This window comes from Brachyhypopomus gauderio, chromosome 6, assembly GCF_052324685.1.
Source record: "Brachyhypopomus gauderio isolate BG-103 chromosome 6, BGAUD_0.2, whole genome shotgun sequence".
Classification (NCBI taxonomy): domain Eukaryota; kingdom Metazoa; phylum Chordata; class Actinopteri; order Gymnotiformes; family Hypopomidae; genus Brachyhypopomus; species Brachyhypopomus gauderio.
The window spans coordinates 29657837-29679063 of record NC_135216.1 but is presented as its reverse complement, the minus strand read 5'-3'; the positions used below and the strand labels follow the sequence as shown (position 1 = coordinate 29679063).

The 21227-nt window shown below is 42.2% G+C and overlaps 1 long non-coding RNA gene across 1 annotated transcript in view; it reads right to left on the bottom strand.

Annotated features, from left to right (window-relative positions):
• Positions 1–20072, bottom strand: part of LOC143517637 (uncharacterized) — a 30412-nt gene extending 10340 nt beyond the window's left edge. Inside the window, exons 1-3 of the long non-coding RNA XR_013132004.1 lie at positions 20038–20072; positions 17733–17837; positions 17482–17619 (exon numbers count right to left, since the gene is read on the bottom strand). This is a non-coding gene — a long non-coding RNA (uncharacterized LOC143517637). The remainder of the gene's footprint in view (positions 1–17481; positions 17620–17732; positions 17838–20037) is intronic.
• Between the last annotated feature and the right edge of the window lie 1155 nt (positions 20073–21227).

Genomic DNA, 21227 nt, shown 5'->3' with positions numbered 1-21227 from the left:
TGCCAGGTGAATCCCTTTCCCTGCCATGCTTTGCGAATAGTGTTTCTTTGGTTTTAAAACTTAAAAACCTAACTACAATGGAGCGTGGTGGTGCGCCCGCCGGTGGTTGCGTTCCCAGCGACCGGTGTGCTCTTTCGATCTGCATATCGGGCATGTCGTCATTCAGCTCGAGACCTTCACGTAGCAGGTTTTCCACAAATGAAAGCATTGAGTTTGAGTCTTTCTCAGATCCCTCCGGTACCCCATATATCCTTATATTTTCACGTCTTGAGTGACTTTCCAGGTCCAGCATTTTGTCCTCCAGCTTTGTGTGTAGCTTTAGCATGGCCGTGATAACTTCCTCTGTGTTTTGAACTCTTTTTTCTGCTCTCTCGATTCGCCCTTCTGCTTTGTCTAGTCTGGTATTCGCCTTAACTGTTTCTTCTTTTATTGCTCTTTAATTTCTTGGCCAAACCCTCTTAGTTCTTGCAGAATAATTTCCAAGTCGGCCATTCTTCTATGTTTCTCTGCGCTAGCTTGTTAGCTTAAGCCTGTTAGCTACGGGTTGCTATGTTCGCGTTTTCCACCCACTTGACTTCAAGCGACCCTTACTTCTGAGAATGGTGATATCGTTTCTTATCCTCTATCCCTACATAACTTGTCGAGTCATTTATTTGGTTTGAATGAGGATATTTTCCTAGTTATACTGGTTCAACGGGGAGCTCCCCCACCGTGCAGCCATCTTGGCGATGCTCCCAGCCGGAAGTCTCCCTCCCTTCTTCAGTTAAACATTCTGCTTCTTTTTCCACCTTCAAAACAAACCTAAAAACATATCTCTTTGCACTGGCCTATAACACTCCCCTTACCTTCAATACCTGACTCTAAACCCCTACATTACCGTCAACTCCACGTATACTGGTCTACTTTACTCCATCAACAGCTCCCAATATGTTATCATACTTCATGACCTCTTCCCATTTTCAGCTTTATTCTCATTGTCTGTTGCCTGTACTTTTTTGTTTCCATCTGTCTGTTCTGCTACTCCTAAATGTAAGCATCTTTGGGTTCCTGAAAAGCGCTATACAAAAATAAAGAATTATTATTATTATTATGTTGTGATGTATTTGAATTAGCATAAAGTAAGTACGTTGTCGAATGGTGCCATCTGTGCTGATGAGTTTGTGTTAACTCATAGAACTGTCTTTACAACACCTGTTCTCCGCAGTGAGTCTACTTCTCACTCCCTCCGCTCAAGGACTTCGGTGAGTCCTGTAGCTACCGAAGCACCTGCCTCTCCGGACACGCGTGAATGTTTCTATTGCCATGTGCAAGGACACATTATAGCAAACTATCCAGCTCTGAAGAAGAAAAATGCACGTTCAGCTAAAAAGGTACATTGCATGAATATAAAAGTCCCTTCTTCCAGTGCTGACACTGTATTTGAGCCCTTGTTATTTGATGGTACAGTTTCATTATGTGAGTCTGATCCAGCACGCAAAACCATCACAGGTCTGCGTGATACTGGCGCTGCAGTGTCCCTTCTGTTGGATACAGTATTGCCCTTGTCAGAGGACACATATAGTGGCCAAGACGTCTTGATTCAAAGCATTGAATTAGGAGTTCGTAGGCTTCTGTTACACAACATTTACCTCCACATGGATGGTATCGCTGGCATGATACATGTTGCTGTTAGTTCTGCCTTACCGGTGTGTGGCGTTTCGTTCATTCTCGGGAACGATGTTGCGGGTGGCAGTATATTTCCTTTGCCCATAGTGGCTGATCGCCCTTCAGAGAGCATATCTAGTTCCATGGCAAGTGATTCTCCTGCAGTTTATCCTGCTTGTGTTTTGACTCGTGCCCAGGCACGTAAGGCTGGGTCCACAGTGTCATTGGCTGATACATTTATGTGTGATCCCCCTGTCTCCCAACCTGTTGACTTGGACAATCTTGGTCTGTCTCCTCCGACCCCTATAGCAGATGTGAATAGAGATGTCTTAGTGGCCGCACAGAAGTTGGACAAAACCCTCTTGCAATACTTCAACCTTGCACCCCAAAACAGCAACGTTACTCCATACGAGATGGGGTATTGATAAGAACTTGGTCTCCGTCTAATGCTACTGATGGGTGGGATGCTATACATCAAATTGTTGTTCCCACATCTTTTTGGTCATACGTGTTGCTTTTAGCCCATGAACATCCACTGTCTGGTCACTTAGGTATTCGTAAAACTATTAAGCGTATTCTATCGCATTTCTTTTGGCCTTCTCTGAATAGCGATATGGCTCATTTCTGTCACTCATCACACCTGTCAATTGGTAGGAAAACCCAACCAAGTGATCCCTCCTGACCCGCTGTGCCCAATACCGGTTGTTGGAGAACCATTCAAAAAACTGTTGGTGGACTGCGTAGGACCCCTGCCTAAAACTCGTTCAGGATCACCCCTTTGTACTAGATTTTCAGGTCCATATATGGTTAAGGCCTTTCCTACTAACTACATTTTGGCTACCCCTGCTCGTCGATGAAAGTCGTGTCTGTCATATAAACCTGTTGAAACCCTACGTTGATATCCACCAGCCAGATAGTTTGACCCAACACCAGAGACCTCGACAATGTGGTGGCTGATGCCCTGTCCAGGTGCTGAGAACTTTATTTGGAGTTCACACTTATGGGGGGGGGGGTGTTATGACCCTGTCTTTTTATGTGTTCGAGGGAAGCAATTATGTTTTTTAGGGAGGCAGTTCAGTCCATGCTCCACTCCAGGAAACCCTGATGTCCCTGGGAACATCAAGTGACGTCTCCACCCCTGGTTTCCTGGAATAAAAGGAGGAAATGGGAGGATCCCCAGTTGCAATCCAGCCTTGCCAACCTTGTGTTAGAGTTGTGAAAGTTAAGATATTGATATACTGTGTATGACCTTGTGGATTTGTATTTTGGATTTTGATTTGCGTGCCCCTTGAGTAAAATTGTATAGAGTTGTATGTATATATATATATATATATATTGGTGGTTTGTGTGTGCACACGGTGAGTAGGAAGTGGCTGCCATTTTGTTTGGGTTGTGGGTTTGTATCTGGTTTGTATATAGGGAGTCAGAGTAGTGTTGTCTATACTAACAAGGTGAAACAAAAGTTATGTCTGTTTATTTCTAGTATGGTTTTTGTTAGTTATATTGGCCTGGGTCACTTCTGAATATATATTTGAGCCACTGTGTCATCCATATTCCACCCCTTCACACCCCTGTTACGGCCTAAAGCCTAGATAGGTATAGAGAGAACCATATATCTCTCTATATATGGTTCAGCCTGACTTAGGAAGGCATGCAGATACCAGCACTGTCTCTATGTACCAGCCAATGGGACTGAGCCTTTTCTCCAGCCAGTAGAAACTGGGCACTGACTCTGCAACAGCTAGTTGGAACTAGCAAAGACCTCAGGAGTACTTTCATCTGATGTCATCACAATAGCTCTAAAAAGAGGAAATAAAACATCGTCAGAGATCTTTCTGAGGACCGTTTGGGCTTGTGAACTGATCACAAATAAAAAAATTTTTTTCTCTTGTGGTGGAATGAATCTTTTTTTGTAAGCAGTGATTCACAGACGGTGAGCCTGGAGGTCTGAAGATGGTGCATCCAAACTTTGGACCTGAAGTGCTGACAAAACTGGCAATCGTAGGCAGTGCATTTACAATTGTTCTGTTTCTGGTTGTTTTCCAGTACACAATTAATATGGACTTTGCATGCCCATGTGATCCACTTGAAAATATTACATTCTGCCTTATTTATCTATTACTGCCGGCTCTGACACTTTTTTGCATCCTAATCTTAATTGACAAAAAGACCAAAAAGAGCTGAAAGAGTTGCGCTGGATGCTGTGAAGGTTGTTCATGTTTATGTCCACGTCCATGTTCATGTCCACATTCATGTCCACGTTCATGTCCACGTTCATGTTCATGTCCACGCTCATGTCCATGTCCACGCTCCGTAACATGTCATAGGTGTAGATCACATCCACGGACGTAGTTTTGGGGGGGGACTTTTTCAAAAGCCGGTTTTGGTCCCCCCCAGTTTTTACAGTTAAAACCAAATATTTAAGTAGCGACGAAGTCATGTCCCCCCCACTTTTTAACGGTTAAAAAAACAATATCCAAATAGCGACAAATCTAGCACTAGGATCATGCAGCTCCGAGCTCCCCCCCCCCCCCCCGCTCAACAATTTTTGTTCACAGCGCTCAACAATTTTCATTCAACCACCCCCCCCCCCCCACCCCCCCCCCCCCCCCCGCTCAACAGTCCGCCACCCCAGGTTGTGTCCCCCCCACTTATGAAATCAAAACTACGTCCATGATCACATCCATGTAAAATAGAAAATTATAAGCTGGTTCCTCAATTTCTTAAAATTATCACTCTTGCATTACTGTGGATGATAGCTGTTCTTGTTGATGGGGACTGGTACATTTGTTTTCAAATAACTGGAAGAAATGTCACAGCCTGGCATGAGCAAATGCTATGTAAAGATATAACGAGTCTAACCACTGAGGAAGTCAAAATAATAAGACATTATGTCACAGAGTCAAGGGTAAGTTACCAACTATTTATCAATAAGGTTGTTTTTTCAAGCTAAATGTCAAACATATCCTAATAACCTTTAAAAATTCAATTTTGAAATTAACTAGACATTGATATAAAAATGATGAATTAATCTTGTTTTCAGTAGGACTCATGCAAACATTTTTCTCTTTCAGGTAATTGGAATAATAACTTATGTTGTATGTGTTTGTTGGACATTCTGCTCATATATCTGTGGGGCATGTAAGCCATATTACCAGAATCTGTCTGAAGAGATTGAAGAGGAGGAGTTCAAAAAATTTTGGGAAATGAAATTACAAGAGGATGCAGTGAAGATGATTAAAGGGTCATGTGAAGGCCATTTTCAGGACCTTCGGAGCTCAAGATCTGCACTTTACAATGCAAGAACAGAAAAAGAAATATCTTCGATTGAAACAGAAGTAGAAAAGTGTTAAGTTCTCTTACGGGAGCGTGATGTTATTACTGTTAAGTCGTAATGTTCTCTCAAGGGAGCGTGCTGAGTTGTGGAATGTGTGGTGTTGTAATCTCTTTCAGGTGCACTCATGATTATGGAGTCACATGGTTCTGGGCGGTGCCTGACGAGTCCACAGCTACAAAAAGGCTTCCTCGTTCTGTCTCCGCCCCTGCGTCTTTTGATGTTAGTCGACAGATCAGTTTGGTTCCTGCGTTTAGTGAGCAGGAGGTTGATGCTTATTTTTCCATCTTTGAGCGGATTGCAACAACGCTTCAGTGGCCCAAGGAACTGTGGTCTGTGGTAAATCGATAAACAAACTCCAGCTGGTTCAGAACGCAGCAGCACAAGTTTTAACAAAAACTAAAAAGTTTGATCACATTAGTCCCGTACTATTGTCATTACACTGGCTGCCAATTAGATTCCGTATTGACTATAAAATACTTTTATTAACATATAAAACACTGCATGGCTTAGCTCCAGACTATCTTAGTGAACTTATTGAACAATATAACCCAGCGCGTTCACTTCGCTCGCAGGACAATTGTGGAATAATCTTCCTGCCTCTATTTGGGACTGAGACACAGTCTCAATGTTTAAAACTCGATTAAAGACTCATCTGTTTAGTTTGGCCTTTGATTAAACCGTTACATATTTACTACATCTTTCTCCGAGGTTCACCTGGAGAGTAACATTGCAGTCGGAGCCTACAATACCAGCATCGCGCTGCCCCGACACGGAATGAAAGCCTGGCGTTCATCAACAGACATCTACAGTGACAATATCAAAACCCAGAACTTTCATTTTTTACCTTTACTTAGTCTGATTGTGTGATTTGTGTGTGACTTTTGTATTTGTCTGTATTTTGGGTAATTTGTGTGTTAACAGGCCGCCCAATGGAGGATGGATTCCCTTTTAAGTCTTGGTTCTCCCGAGGTTTCTTCCTATTCCCCACCATCATAGGGAGTGTTTCCTCGCCACTGTCGCCTTAGGCTTGCTCATTAGGGATTTGGACCCATAGTATTGTTAACCTTGTAAATCCTGTAAAGCGCTTTGTGACAACATATGTTGTGAAAAGCGCTATACAAATAAACTTTGATTGATTGATTATGCTGCAGTGTAAACTGACTGGGAAGGCTCAGGAGGCATGTTCCTCTCTCTCACTGACACAAAGCATTGACTACGAAATGGTAAAAGCGGCTGTGCTGAGGGCCTATGAGTTAGTTCCTGAGGCATACCAACAGAATTTTAGAGGATTAGTAAAGAACCCCAACCAGACATACACTGATTTTGTGAGGGAGAAGACTTTATTATTCGAAAAATGGTGTACCGCCAGTAACGTCACAATGTTTGAGCAGTTAAAGGAGTTAATCCTGATTGAGGAGTTTAAGAACTGTCTTCCTGAGAACGTGGTGATTACTTAAATGAACAAAAAGCCTGTAGTGTGGCAGTGGCTGCCACTTCCGCTGATGAGTTTGTCCTTACACATAAAACGTGTTTTCTCCTTCGTCTCGTAACAGGTGCACGCCTCCAAATCGAGGTGTTAAGAGTATTACAGTTTCGTCTTCGTCTACGTCGGAAGCAGCTAGAGAAAATAGGCAGTTTTTACTGTCATGCCCCAGGACATATAATCGCCACTTGTCCAGTGTTGAAGCGTAAGGCGTTGCAAAATCCAGGCGCGATCAAAAAAGTGAACGCTGTGAGTTGAGTACCTTCGGTTGTTTCCTTGGTTCCTGATGTGGACCCTGTGTTTCAACCGTTTATTTTTGAAGGATGTGTGTCTTTGTCGGAAAGGGGTGAGCAAAAACGGCCTATAAAGGGGTTGAGAGATACGGGTGCTTCAGTTTCATTAATTTTGAAGTCTGTACTGCCATTTTCTGATGCGTCGTACTGTGGCACGGATGTACTCATTTAAGGAGTTGAGCTTGGAGTTTTGCGGTTTCCCCTCCATACTATGTTTTTAGAGGCAGCAACGTTTACGGGGATAGTCAAGGTTGCGGCTTGCTCGGAATTACCGGTAACCGGTGTTTCGTTTATATTAGGGAATGACATAGTGGGTGGTGTAGTGTTATTGGTTCCGGAAGTTGTCGAAAAGCCTATTGCTGACACTGCACTGGACACCCCTGAGTATTTCCCTGCTTGTGTGTTGACTCGGGCACAGGCTGCCAAACTCGGTGAGGTTCCCTTATGGGACACATTTATGTCTAAGTTGTCTGAGTTGAATAAACCTATTGACACCCTTGATTCTGCCTCTCCTGTGGAGCACCCAGTTACTACACCTGGTGGTGTGACGTCGTACTCGGGCACTGAGATCTCGATGTCTGACCTTTTGTCGCGGTCAGATTTAATTAAAGCACAGAACACAGACCAAACGTTAACAACATGTTTTGAGCGTGTTAACGACTTGAGCTTTTCGTCGGGGTATCGTAATGTGTACTTCATTCAGGATGGGGTATTGTTACGGAGTTGGGTTTCCCTTAAAGAAGGGCATGAGTCGATTACACAGGTGGTGGTTCCATGTCGGTATCGCTCACACATTTTATCTCTGGCCCATGATCATCCTTTAGCAGGCCACCTAGGCATTCGAAAAACCACACAGCGTGTTTTTCAGCATTTCTTTTGGCCATCGGTTTCTAGTGATGTGGCAAAGTATTTTCGTACTTGTAAAGCGTGCCAAATGGTTGGTAAGCCAAACCAGGTTATTCCCCCGGCTCCGTTGTGCCCCATTCCTGCAGTGGGTGAGCCGTTTGAAAGAGTCTTAATTGACTGTGTAGGTCAGGTATCACCAAATGGCGGACCGCGGTCCGGATCCGGACCCGAACGCCGTCCTGTCCGGACCCAATCACATTCCTGATTAACTGGATACGGACCCAAATGCCAAAAAAATTTTAACGGGAGACTATATTTTAAAACGGAGAATTTATTTTCAGACGAGTGTTACGTTCACCACCCATTTGAGTGTTACGTTCGCCCCCCCGCTCAACAACTTTCGTTCGCCACCGCGAACCCGGACCAAAGGTCTGAGCTATCTGCCAAAAATGGACCGCGGAAAGATTTAATTGATTACCCCTGGTGTAGGTCCTTTACCGAGGACTCGTGCTGGAAATCGATATATTTTTACACTCGTGTGCGGCCACACGCTATCCTGAAGCCATTCCCCTTCGTTCACTTCGCTCAAAAGCCATAGTGAAAGCATTGATAAAGTTCTTTTATCCACTTTTGGTTTACCAACATGTATACAATCCAATCAGGGCACTAATTTTACGTCCCGTCTGTTTACTCAGGTTACACAGGAATTAGGCATAGATCATCAGTTTTCTAGTGCGTACCATCCTGAGTCACAAGGTGCATTGGAGCGATTCCATCAGACTTTTAAAAACATGTTACGGACCTATTGCTTGGAAACTGAGAAGGATTGGGACGAAGGCGTACCCTTACTTTTGTTTGCAGTTCGAGATTCAGTACAGGAGTCTCTTGGGTTTAGTCCAAACACTCTGCTTTTTGGACGTTGTGTATGGGGACCCCTTTTAGTGTTGTATGAGCAGTGGTTGGCTACTCCTCGACCTCAGGCCACTTCTGTATGTGACTACGTTAAGCGTCTTCGTGACCGTCTGTGTCTCGTTCGTAAGGTGGCAAAGAACAACTTGTGTGAGTCACAGGTGGCGATGAAAAACAGGTTTGACAAAAAGGCGAAGAGCCGGGAATTTAAAGTCGGTGAGCGAGTGCTTGCACTATTACCTGTGGTTGGTTCTTCTCTTCGAGCGCGGTTTTCTGGTCCATATGTTATTCAATCAAAACTGTCAGCTACCAATTATGTAATTGCCACTCCTGACCGAGGTAAGAAGACTAGGTTATGTCATGTTATTATGCTGAAGGCGTATCATAATCGATCGGAGGAAACGCGTCCAGACCAGACAGTCCCATCAGTCTCTGTTTCACCCACTAATCCGTCTTCAGTTTCTCTCACTGTGTCCGTGGAGTATGCACCTGAACAGGATAACTTGCATTTGGGCCGTAACTGTTTGCCTTGTGCCAGGCTTCCGAACTCCGAGGCTCTCCTCCATCTCCCTGAGAAGTTGGCAGAGTTGCCCAGCACAGCACAGCACGACCTGATTGAATTAATTCGGAGTTATCCAACCTTATTCGTTGATGTACCCCTACCAACCACCTTGTTACAACATGATATCAATGTGGGAGAGCATTTACCTATCTGTCAACATCCGTACCGAGTTAACCCTCAAAAACGGTCGCAGATGGCACAAGAAACAATATATTTGTTGGAGAACCATTTTGCCATTCCCAGTGTTAGTCCGTGGTGTTCGCCTTGCATTCTGGTACCCAAACCTGATGGATCGTTTCGATTTTGCACCGACTATAGGAAGATTAATGCCATCACTACACCTGATTTGTTTCCGATCTCACGTATGGAAGACTGTAACGATAAAATCGGCACGGCTAAACACATAAGTAAATTAGACCTACTAAAGGGATATTGGCAGGTCCTGTTAACAAAAAGGGCATCTGTCATTTCTGCTTTCGCTACTCCGGATCAGTTTTTACAATACACTGTGATGCCTTTCGGTTTGAGAAATGCCCCTGCTACGTTTCAGCGGCTCATGCTTATGGTGTTAGGTGAGGTTCCAAATTGTGAGGTATATCTTGATGATGTGGTGGTCTTTTCGTCAACATGGGAGGAACATTTGAAGGCATTAGTCACTGTGTTTGAGAAGCTACGAGATGCTTCTTTGGTTTTAAATTTGGAGAAATGCGAGTTTGGTCGCAGTGAGGTGATCTATCTGGGAAAACTGGTCGGAAATGGCAAAGTGCGTCCCCTGGATGCCAAGGTTCAGGCTATTGTCAATTTCCCTGTTCCTCAGGATAAACAGCAGCTACGGCGATTTTTGGGTTTGGCCAGCTTTTATCGTTGTTTTTGCCGAAACTTCTCCTCGATCGTAGTACCTCTTACCAACATGCTTGGTAAAACCGCTGTATTCACGTGGTCATGGGAATGCCAACGAGCATTCGATTTAATAAAAACTGTTATGCAGCATACCTGTTCTCGCAACCACTGGCGTAGGGGAGGGGCACGCAAGGCACGCACTGCGGGGGGGCCCCGAACACAGGTGGGCCCCGCCTTAGGACGAGTTTGTTGTTTAGTCATCCTCCTGGGTGATGTTAATGTTTTCCCCCACGCTTAAGCCTGGTTTATACTTGAGGGTCTGCGCGGCGAAAATGACATAATCGCTGTGGCTCCGCCCGTGCGCGAGGGCCTCGCGCGCTGTCGATTCACGAGGTCGTGCACCTCTCGAATTTTGTAACTTCGCACGCGCGCCGCGCTTCAGCGCGATGAACAAAGTCATGTTTGCAGGGTTCATACACCTTAACAAGGTGGAATTAAAGCATTTGTACATCACTTTCAAGGTCCATTTCAATATTTCCCACCACGTTAAACTTAGTTAAATATTTATACATATACTCGAAATTATTCGCTTTTTATCACACTATTTAATGGTTGTTTATTTTCAAAACGCCCAATCTTAACGTCTTCACGTTCTCTCATGTTTCGTCCTGGAATTACAAGAGGCTCGGATTTGTTAACGTATCGTTTCGGACAACACTGCAAAGCCATATTTACACTGCAGTGACGCTCGCAACGCTCGCGAAAGTATAAACGCCTACACCGCTCGCGCAGGGTCGCACGCTACGGTCGCTCGCGAGATTTTAGCTCAGGCACGGGCCTCCTCATTGCCTCCTTGCGGTGGGGCCCCAGAATTTTGCACTACGCCTCTGCTCGCAACTCCAGATCACTCACGACCTTTTAAGCTGGAAGTGGATGCTAGCAACACGGGCGCCGGTGCTGTTCTTATGCAAGAGGATGATCAGGGCCTTGGATCATCCGATTTGTTATTATTCTAAGAAGTTTTTAAAGCACCAGCTACCTTACAGCACTGTGGAGGAGGCCTTGGCATTGCTCCTCGCTTTGCAACACTTTGAGGTCTATGTGGGTGGGAGTTCCGTACCTGTGGTTGTTTTTACAGACCATAACCCCCTTACGTTTTTGAACACCATGGCGAATAAGAATCATCGTTTGATGAGATGGTCTTTAATAGTACAAGGGTTTAATCTTGTTATTAAGCACAAGAAAGGTAAAGATAATGTGGTCGCTGATGCTTTGTCCCGGGGCTGATTTTGCGGGTTCTTGTTTGTTTTTTTTTGGTTTGTGGTTCCTTTGTTGTGGAAACCACATTTTATGGAAGGGGGTGTTAAGTCCTGATATACTGTTCTCTTACGGGAGCGTGATGAGTTATTACTGTTAAGTCGTAATGTTCTCTCAAGGGAGCGTGCTGAGTTGTAGAATGTGTGGTGTTGTAAATGGCATAAAATATCTGACCCAATGTTTTATCAACAAATTAATCATTCTGTAGAACCCACTCAACAGGAAGACAACTTGATACAACTTGATATTTAACACATAACTAGTAGGAAACTAAGCAGGGATGAACCACTAGTGCATTTTACTACTAGTGAATTTACACCTAAATCACTATTAACTAGTCATTGTTTACACTATTAACTAGTGAGAAATTCTGGCTAATCATAACTAGACAACAGTGAGATAATGATTACAGAACTTTCTCATAAATTAAACAATAGTGGAGAACTACTGACCAGAGGCGGACGAAGTACTCAATTTCATTACTTGAGTCAAAGTACAGATACCACTGGTCAAATGCTACTCCGATACAAGTGAAAGTTGCATGTTCAAAATCTTACTTAAGTGAAAGTACTGAAGTACTTGCTTTTAAAAATACTTAAGTATTAAAGTACACCTTCCGTCACATTTGTAAAAAAGTTATAGTTTAAAAGTATTATACATCCTACCAAATCCTCTTTGGGCATAATATTCATACAGTCTTTGATAATAATCCATAAGGCATATTCACGGACGTAATTTTGGGGGGGGACGGGGGGGACATGTCCCCCCCACTTTTTCAAAAGCCGGCCTTGGTCCCCCCCAGTTTTTACGGTTAAAACCAAATATTTAAATAGCGACGAATCTATGTCCCCCCCACTTTTGAAATCAAAATTACGTCCATGGGCATATTCCAATGATGTACATCATTCAGGTAGTGGTAGCAGAAAAGTTTAACCTACACTTTAGTTTAAGGAACAAAAACATTTTCTAAAACCACAATTCACTGATTAGCCTAGCCTAACCTGTTTAAGCAAATTATGTTACCATATTAAAAGTCAATATTAAAATGACGGTTTTCTCTCTTTGCTAGTTAGGTATTCAGTCATCCAATACAACATTATGCTACAGTCAATATAAACAAAGACAAAGTAAAATTAGCAGTGTGGCATTTTGGTAGTCTAACCTTGCTACAACCTTTTGCAGTATGGCTAAAGCCCACCAACTCCATGCCACCCAACATGCTAACAAACTCTTTTCAAACTAGAAATCACAGCCACATTAGAATTATTGACATTAATTCTACACTGACATTAGAATGGAAACATTATTTGACAAGATTCGATTAACCCACACGGTTTCCCTTATTGATGTTTCCGTAGTTTGAATTACTTGCCAATATAATGTTAACATTATTTATAGTGATCCTAGCAGACCTAGCAGTGGAGTGAGCAGGCAAAGTCATTTCACTAGCCTTACTGCAAAGCTCCTCTGACTACATAGTCACTTAACAAAACATTTAGGCTGCATACCGTAATATACTTCCTCAGGTGGGACGGTGAATTTTGGTATGCAGTGATATAGTTTGTTTTTGGCAAACAAAGCATGCATTTAAAACGATAGGAATGATTAATCCGTTCAGAAAACTGGAACATTTTGTCAAGATACGGCCATGGGTGCAAAAGAGCATGCCAGGGTTGCCAGCTCTCACGCATTGAGCGTGAGACACACGCATTTGACCGTTTTCACACGCTCTCACGCCACAGTTCCGATATCTCACGCCGAAAAAAAATCTAGTTTATTTACCTCTGATCTATATCCATCAACCACCGGCTATCGCGATATAATACTTAATTTGTGTCCATTTTTCACCGCCCCGGTAACGTTCGCCACCCCGATCAACAATTTACACTCGCCCCCAAGTCCAGGTTCAAATCTCCCTCCAAGCGATCTTGAAAAGTTGGCAACCCTGGCATGCTCCATCACCGCCGTCTCCTCTCATGTTGCTGTTATTTAGGAAAAGAATGACTAGCGACACCGAACTTGATTTTACACCTCATAGACACATCCTTGATTGCTGATGGGCTGTCACCTGTGAAAATACTATCGGGGGAGGGGAGGAGAGTTGTGTGTGGAAGTAACGAGTAACGAGAGCTGGACAGAAATGTAATGGAGTGATAAGTACTGTATTTGTTATTCAACTGTAGTGAAGTGAAAGTCATAAGTATTTAAAAAAAATCAACTTAAGTAAAGTACAAATACTCAAGAACTGTACTTAAGTACAGTACTTAAGTAAATGTACTTCGTTACTGCCCACCTCTGCTACTGACTAGTGAACTATTAGTTCTAGGAGGGACATACCCATGGTTGCCAGTCACACTAATACTACGTATTAAAAAGACTCAGGAGGGACATACCCATGGCTCCCATTCACACTAATACTACGTATTCTTGCCCCACTTGTAATAGAACTTGTGGATCTACACTGTAAAAAATGTTTGTTGAATTTACGGTAATAAACTATAAAATAGCAACAGTAAAAGATCATAAAGTAGAAAACAGTATATCACTGTAACAGATGCAATAGTTTACTTTAAAAAAATAAACAGTATATAAAATTTATTTTTACAGTCATAATATGTAGAAAGAACACATTTTTTATGTTAATTTCAATATTTTAGGTAAAATATATTGGAAAATTCCGTAATGTAGTAAACAAGGAATTACCCTAAAAATAAAAAAAATATTCAGTCTAAATTACAGATTTTGCTGATGAGTAGCCTACATTTCAATTTACAGTGAAAACCATTCATCAATCAGCAAAATCGCACCTTTCTACAGAAAGAAAATGCTAAAAATATGGCCAGTGCTGAAAGGTAAAGCATGTTGAAATATAAGACAATGTACTGCCATTTTAGAAATTGTCTTTGTAAATATGGGTCAAATATTTATACATATAAGGAATACCGTGTTTTCTGGAACACAAGGTGCACTTAAAAGTTTTCGATATTCAAGTCTTGTGCTATCATTGCTGCCTTCAGTCAAATGGTGACTGTAGAGACGCTTCTCCCGCTGTTCTTTACTCAATTACGTTTTACGTAATGTTCTCTGGTTAGTTTATCACTGCCAGCGTACACATTACGTATCTGTGTCAGGGACAGATTTTTGAATTCAGTGCACATACAAAGCGTACTGCTGATTTTTGAGAAAATTTAAGGCTTTTCTGCTTAAAGTCTGTAAAATTGTGTAGTGTCGGTCCACTGGGGGCGGCGCTACTTCCCATGAGCCCCCGCGGCTCCGTTATTGATACGCGTTATGTGTGTTATGACATGCTGTTGTTGATTATGTATTTGATTATATGTTTTGTTAGTTTAAGTCTCCCTGTATTAGTTTATGTAGTTGTACATTGTCTGAGTCTACCTACCGTGTTTGTGTAATGTTACAGTGCTAATCACCTGCCCTCATGTTTCACGTGTTGTGTTTAATACGCGTGATTACGACTTCATGCGTGATTACGTTGCTAAGGCAAAATAAAAGTGCCTAAAGCTTAACCCAAGCAAGACAGAGATGCTGTACATCCCTGCAAGAGCCAGTCCTCATCGTGATCTTTCTATCTCATTCGAGAACACCGTGATCACTCCATCCATGGAAGCGCGTAGCCTTGGTGTAGTTGTCGACAATCAACTCTCCTTCACAGCCCACGTTGCTAACACAACACGATCATGCAGATTCGCCCTTCACAACATTCGGAGGATTCGGCCATTTCTCTCTAGGGAGGCCACTCAGGTCCTTGTCCAGTCCCTTGTTATCTCAAGACTGGACTACTGCAACTCCCTACTGGCTGGTCTTCCTATGCATGCCATCAAACCCCTGCAACTGATCCAGAACGCTGCAGCTCGGCTGGTCTTCAACCTTCCCAAGTTCAGCCATGTCAGTCCCTTGCTGTGCTCCCTCCACTGGCTTCCGGTAGCTGCCCGCATCAAATATAAAACCCTGGTGCTGGCCTACAAAGCAAAGAATGGTCCAGCTCCTCCTTACTTGCTGGCCATGGTAAAACCCAGATGCATACCTAGAGCCCTCCGCGCCTCAAGTATGTCTCGTCTTGACCCTCCATCATCCAGGACACATGGGAGACAAGCATCCAGACTTTTCTCTGTCCTGGCTCCAAGGTGGTGGAATGAACTTCCCTTGTGTGTCCGAACATTGGAGTCACTTGCTGTCTTCAGACGCCGACTGAAGACCCACCTCTTTCAAGTGCACTTTGCATAATTATGCTTTGTCTATTGTACTTTATCGTCTCTTTCCTCAGGTGTTAGTTACAGGTATTGCTTACTGTCTTTATCTCAGGTATTGTGCATAATTGGGTTATAGGAATTATTTACTGTCTTTTTCCTCAGGGGATGTGTATATTCAGGTATAATTGTTAGGTATCATTTGATTTTCGTCTAGTGGTTTTTCCAGCTTAGAGTACCTTGTGTTCAGGACTATCTATTCTACCTTGGAGATTCCAAGCAACTACATAGCACTTTTGTAAGTCACTCTGGATAAGAGCGTCTGCTAAATGCCATAAATGTAAATGTAAATGGAAACAACTGGGAGGCCCTAGTGATGGCGACCTGCCAGTAATTTACTGTGAAGTTGGACTTTACAATCAAATACTGTAAAATAATAATGGTTGTAATGTGTTCATCATAGAGATAAACAGTAAAACAGTTGTTTTTAAAATTATTCACCGTAAATATGTTTATTTTTAAAAGTTGTTAATTTTACAGTGTATTATTGTAAGCTGTAAAGTCATTTTCCGTAAAAAGAACAGTTCTAAATTATGAAATTTACGGTTGTCAAAAAAGATACCGTATTGTTTTTTACATTGTCACTGTTTTTTTTACAGTGTATTATTGTAAGCTGTAAAGTCATTTTCCGTAAAAAGAACAGTTCTAAATGATGAAATTTACGGTTGTCAAAAAAGATACCGTAGTGTTTTTTTACACTGTCACCGTTTTTTTTACGGTAAAGTTCTGGCAACCACAGCTGCCAGTCTTTTACTGTAAATTTAACGGATGTTTTTTTACAGTGTAGGATTGGCCTGTTCAGCCATCAGAAAATTCACCACTAGAAAACAGAAGTGGATGTCATCATCGGACCGATGGACAACCGCAAGCAAGCAAGGATGTGAGTGTGTGTGTGTCTGTGTGGGGGGGGTGATCCTGAAAGTGTCTCCTTTGTTCCTAAAACTGAAACATAACTGGTTTATACTCTCAGTGGTTTAAACTATAGTTAATATTGTTTATTATTGAGAAAAGAGTTTTCAAAAAACTTTCAGTCTGATGAAAGAATCTGTCAGACACCGATCACACCCAGGATCGCCAGAGGGCGCTATCACCAGAATACTGACCAGCACACCTGACTTCAATTAGCTATTCAAATACACCCTACTTAAGGACTCCTTGCACAACACACCATTGCATTGCACACCAAGCCGTTGTTCCTGTATACTCTCTGTCTAATATTGTGGTTACTGATCCTTGCTTTGCCTTTTGATATTTTTCCCTGTTTGCCCTATTTGTACCTCTGTCTACCGCATCAAGTCCTTTCTGGTTTTTGACTCTCTGCCTGGATTTTAACTCTCCTGTATTTGCCTTGCCCATCAGGGTCGTCCCTATTGTGAGCTCTGTTTGTTGTATTTGTGTGCATTTTATTAAAGATACAGTTATCAGTTCTATCAGTTTATCAGTTCTATATCAGCCGGAGTGGCTAATCGGGAGATTCGGGAGGATTCCCGATTGGCCGGCTCATCTCAATCTCTAGTTTGGGATGATTGGGAGGAAAAAAAAATTTTGGGCCGGATTTGGGCATGAAACTCCTGGGCTGAAAAAGGGACCCACTACAGCCTTGCGCTAGGGCCAAAATGGTATGCGACATCTTGTGTGGATGATGAGTCCACCTTCCAACTCTTTTTCCCAGAGTGCATTGAGGTAATTATACTGGAGATGACAAACCTGAAGGGGAAGTGTGTATTTGGGGACACCTGCAGAGAAATCGGCCTGGTAGACCTCTAAGCCCACATAGGTCTGATGATTTTAGCAGGAGTAGCCTATATTGCTCAAACAATGAGGTTACAAAATATCTGTGGAATCCAGTCTGGCAGGCCTATATTCCAGGCAACTATGTCCTTACAACAGTTTCTATCTAGTTCTATCTATCAGTTTATCAGTTCTGCTTATGGATCCTTCTCAGCCTTCTGGTGCACAACCCAGTGTAATGTGTCACTCACTGTGGGTCAGAGGTCACAGGTCCACTGCTGAATACAGGAGGTTGATGCATGGACCAGTCATGCAAATAGCTGGATTCTGGAGATGATTCACTCTTCATAGACACACAGCTGGGTACTGGAGGTGCTGCTCACTTTACCCTGATGAAGATGAGGAAAGTGTTGAGTAATAATGTTCTTCACTACATCTCATTTATCCTGAATATTCCCTCTTCCTGATTCATCAGATTAAGTGCTGATGTAAAGTTCCTCACTTTTGGTCAGAGGGTCCTTCTCCACTATTGGATTTATCAAGATCCATCATGGAGTGTTTCCTCTTCACACACACACACAGCTGGAAACTGGTGCACAGAGAGATGCTGGACACAGAGAGATAATGCTGATTATAATGAACCTGATGTCACTGCAGGATGAGTCTCTCCCTAACAGAAGCCCAGTAACATACAGGAAAAGGACATTTTTCATAGACATGTGATTCATGACTCTTTTCAGATTCTGTAAAGTATTGTACATGTACTTGAATACTTACTTAACTGACACTTGTGTTAACACTAGCACCATCATTTGGCAACTTATATAACTACTGGTTTCTTTTCTTTTCTGTTTTTTTAACCAATGTTCTGCTAAGATTTTGCAGAAGTGTCATTTAAAGTCAGAGATATTCCTTTCACGATGATGAAAACTGTTACAGTTCCTCCGGTTTCTTTTATTCTACAGACCTAATAGGTCACATATGAGAGGACTGACTGAAATGATCTTGAAGATCTTTAACATTTATGGGCTTTAGAATCTACTCTGTTGTCTACATTTTCAATTCAGCCATTTTGTCATCTCGCAGTAAGACTCACAGATTGATTCGTACATATTCAGACTGGATTACGCCCCTTTATCATTAGAACATTAAACAATATATTTTGTACATAATGTACACTACCGTTCAAAAGTTTGGGGTCACCTAGACAATTTTGTGTTTTCCCTGAAATCTCATACTTTTTTTTATCAAATGAGTTGCAAAATTAATAGAAATATAGTCCAGACACTGACAAGGTAGAAATAATGTTTTTTTTTTTTATTTGAAATAATTTTCTACTTTAAACTTTGCTTTCGTCAAAAAATGCTCCTTTAGCAGCAATTGCAGCATTGCAGACCTTTGGCATTCTAGCTGTTAATTTACTGAGGTAATCTGGAGAAATTTCACCCCATGCTTCCAGAAGCCGCTCCCACAAGTTTGATTGGGTTGATGGGCACTTTTTTCGTACCATACGGTCAAGCTGCTCCCACAACAGCTCAATGGGGTTGAGATCTGGTGACTGTGCTGGCCACTCCATTACCGATAAAACACCAGCTGCCTGCTTCTTCTCTAAATAGTTTGTGCATAATTTGGAGGTGTGCTTTCGGTCATTGTCCTGTTGCAGGATGAAATTGGCTCCAATCAAGCGCTGTCCACAGGGTATGGCATGGTGTTTCAAAATGGAGTGATAGCCTTCCTTATTCAAAATCCCTTTTACCTTGTACAAATCTCCTACTTTACCAGCAGCAAAGCAACCCCAGACCATCACATTACCTCCACCATGTTTGACAGATGGTGTCAGGCACTCATCCAGCATCTTTTCAGTTGTTCTGCGTCTCACAAATGTTTGTCTTTGTGATCCAAACACCTCAAACTTTGATTCGTCTGTCCATAACACTTTTTTCCAATCCTTCCTCTGTCCAATGTCTGTGTTCTTTTGCCCATATTAATCTTTTTCTTTTATTAGCCAGATATGGCTTTTTCTTTGCCACTCTGCCCTGAAGGCCAGCATCCCCGAGTCGCCTCTTCACTGTAGATGTTGACACTGGCGTTTTGTGGGTACTATTTAATGAAGCTGCCAGTTGAGGACCTGTGAGGCGTCGATTTCTCAAACTTGAGACTCTTAATATACTTGTCTTCTTGCTCAGTTGTGCAGCAGGGCTTTCCACTTCTCCTTTTACTCTGGTTAGAACCTGTCTGTGCTCTCCTCTGAAGGGAGTAGTACACACCATTATAGGAAATCTTCAGTTTCTTGGCAATGTCTCGCATGGAATAGACTTCATTTCTCAGAACAAGAATAGACTGTCGAGTTTCAATTGAAAGTTGTCTTTTTCTGGCCATTTTGTGAGTTTAATCGAACCAACAATTGTAATGCTCCAGACTAGCTTAAAGGAATGTCAGTTTTATAGCTTCTCTAATCAGCAAAACTGTTTTCAGCTGTGCTAACCTACTTGCACAAGGGTTTTCAAGGGTTTTCTAAATATCCAATAGCCTCCTTACACAGTTAGCAAACACAATGTACCATTAGAACACTGGAGTGATGGTTGTTGGAAATGGGTCTCCATACATCTATGTAGATATTGCATTAAAAACCAGTCATTTACCACATTAACAATGTATAGAGTGTATTTTTGATGCATTTATTGTTAGCTAAATTGAAAAAAAACAGCTTTTCTTTCAAAAATAAAAACATTTCTAAGTGACTCCAAACTTTTGAACGATAGTGTAACATTTGTAACATTTCTCAGTATAAGTGTTAATAAACTTACCGTCGTTTGTCACAGACTTGCGTTCATAAGTAAACTCTTTATTCTTTACTTTTGGTTTAGTCATCTGGCCTCACTCATCTCACCTTTACCTGTTTTAACTGTTTGTCACGGTAGGATGGGCCAGCCCCACAGGGGAGCCGCCCACTTCACATTCCACATATTCCTCTACACAGCCACTCCCACTTTCCATTTCCCCCACATACTCCATAATCACAGGCACCTGTTCCTCATCACCCTCACTCCCTACTTCAGCCCACAGGTCCAGCCTGTCATCACTGTGCGTTCTTGATCCTTGAGGAGTGAGTGTGCTGCATCATCTTCTGCTGCCTCTCCCTGACTGCCAAGTCATGGACTCTGTGTCTATCTTAGCTTGATTCTGCCTATCGCTGCGTGTGTCTGGCTTTGCTTTATTTCACTGAGTGTGATTGTTATTGATGTGTTATGGACATTAAAGATTCCACAGCAACATACTCTGTGTCTGCTGCTTCTGTCACCCCGTTACAGTGTTATTTTGTTAAACAGGTGATGGTGGTAACCACCTACACAGAAAACAGTATTCTGCAGTATAGTGTCTAATATGTGTATACTACAGTGTCATATGATTGCATGGTGGTGAATGATTTTCCTCCACCAGTTTGGTGCTTTTTCTGACCTCCTGACACTCAACCCTGTTAAGATTTTTTGCTACAGATGCATAATAATAATAATAATAATACATTTTATTTAATGGCGCCTTTCTTGGCACTCAAGGTCACCTTACATAATTTAATTTAACAAACAAATTAAAAATACACAATAAAAATAAGTACAAAAAAGAAACAGTGCAATTAGAATTTACAGGTGTGAAAGAAATATTGATCATATTCATATGTGATTCATGTTAATCATATTCATGCAGACACTATAGCACAGTTTGTGTGAAAGGTACTCCTTGCACTGCTTAGTAATTACTAACCATATTGAAGATGTGTTTTCTGTAAGACTGAAGTTTTCTGTGCAGTAGCAGAGTTAGTGATAATATAGCTTATCCGTTTCTAAGCACCCAAGGTTGAATCCCAGGGAAACTGATAACTGCTCCTGGGAAGCAGGCACCCTTAGTTTTTTCTACACACACACTTTGATTATAAACATTCTGGACTGAGAGAGACAGTTCAGAGTTACTGCATGAAGCGTAAGCTTCACATCATACT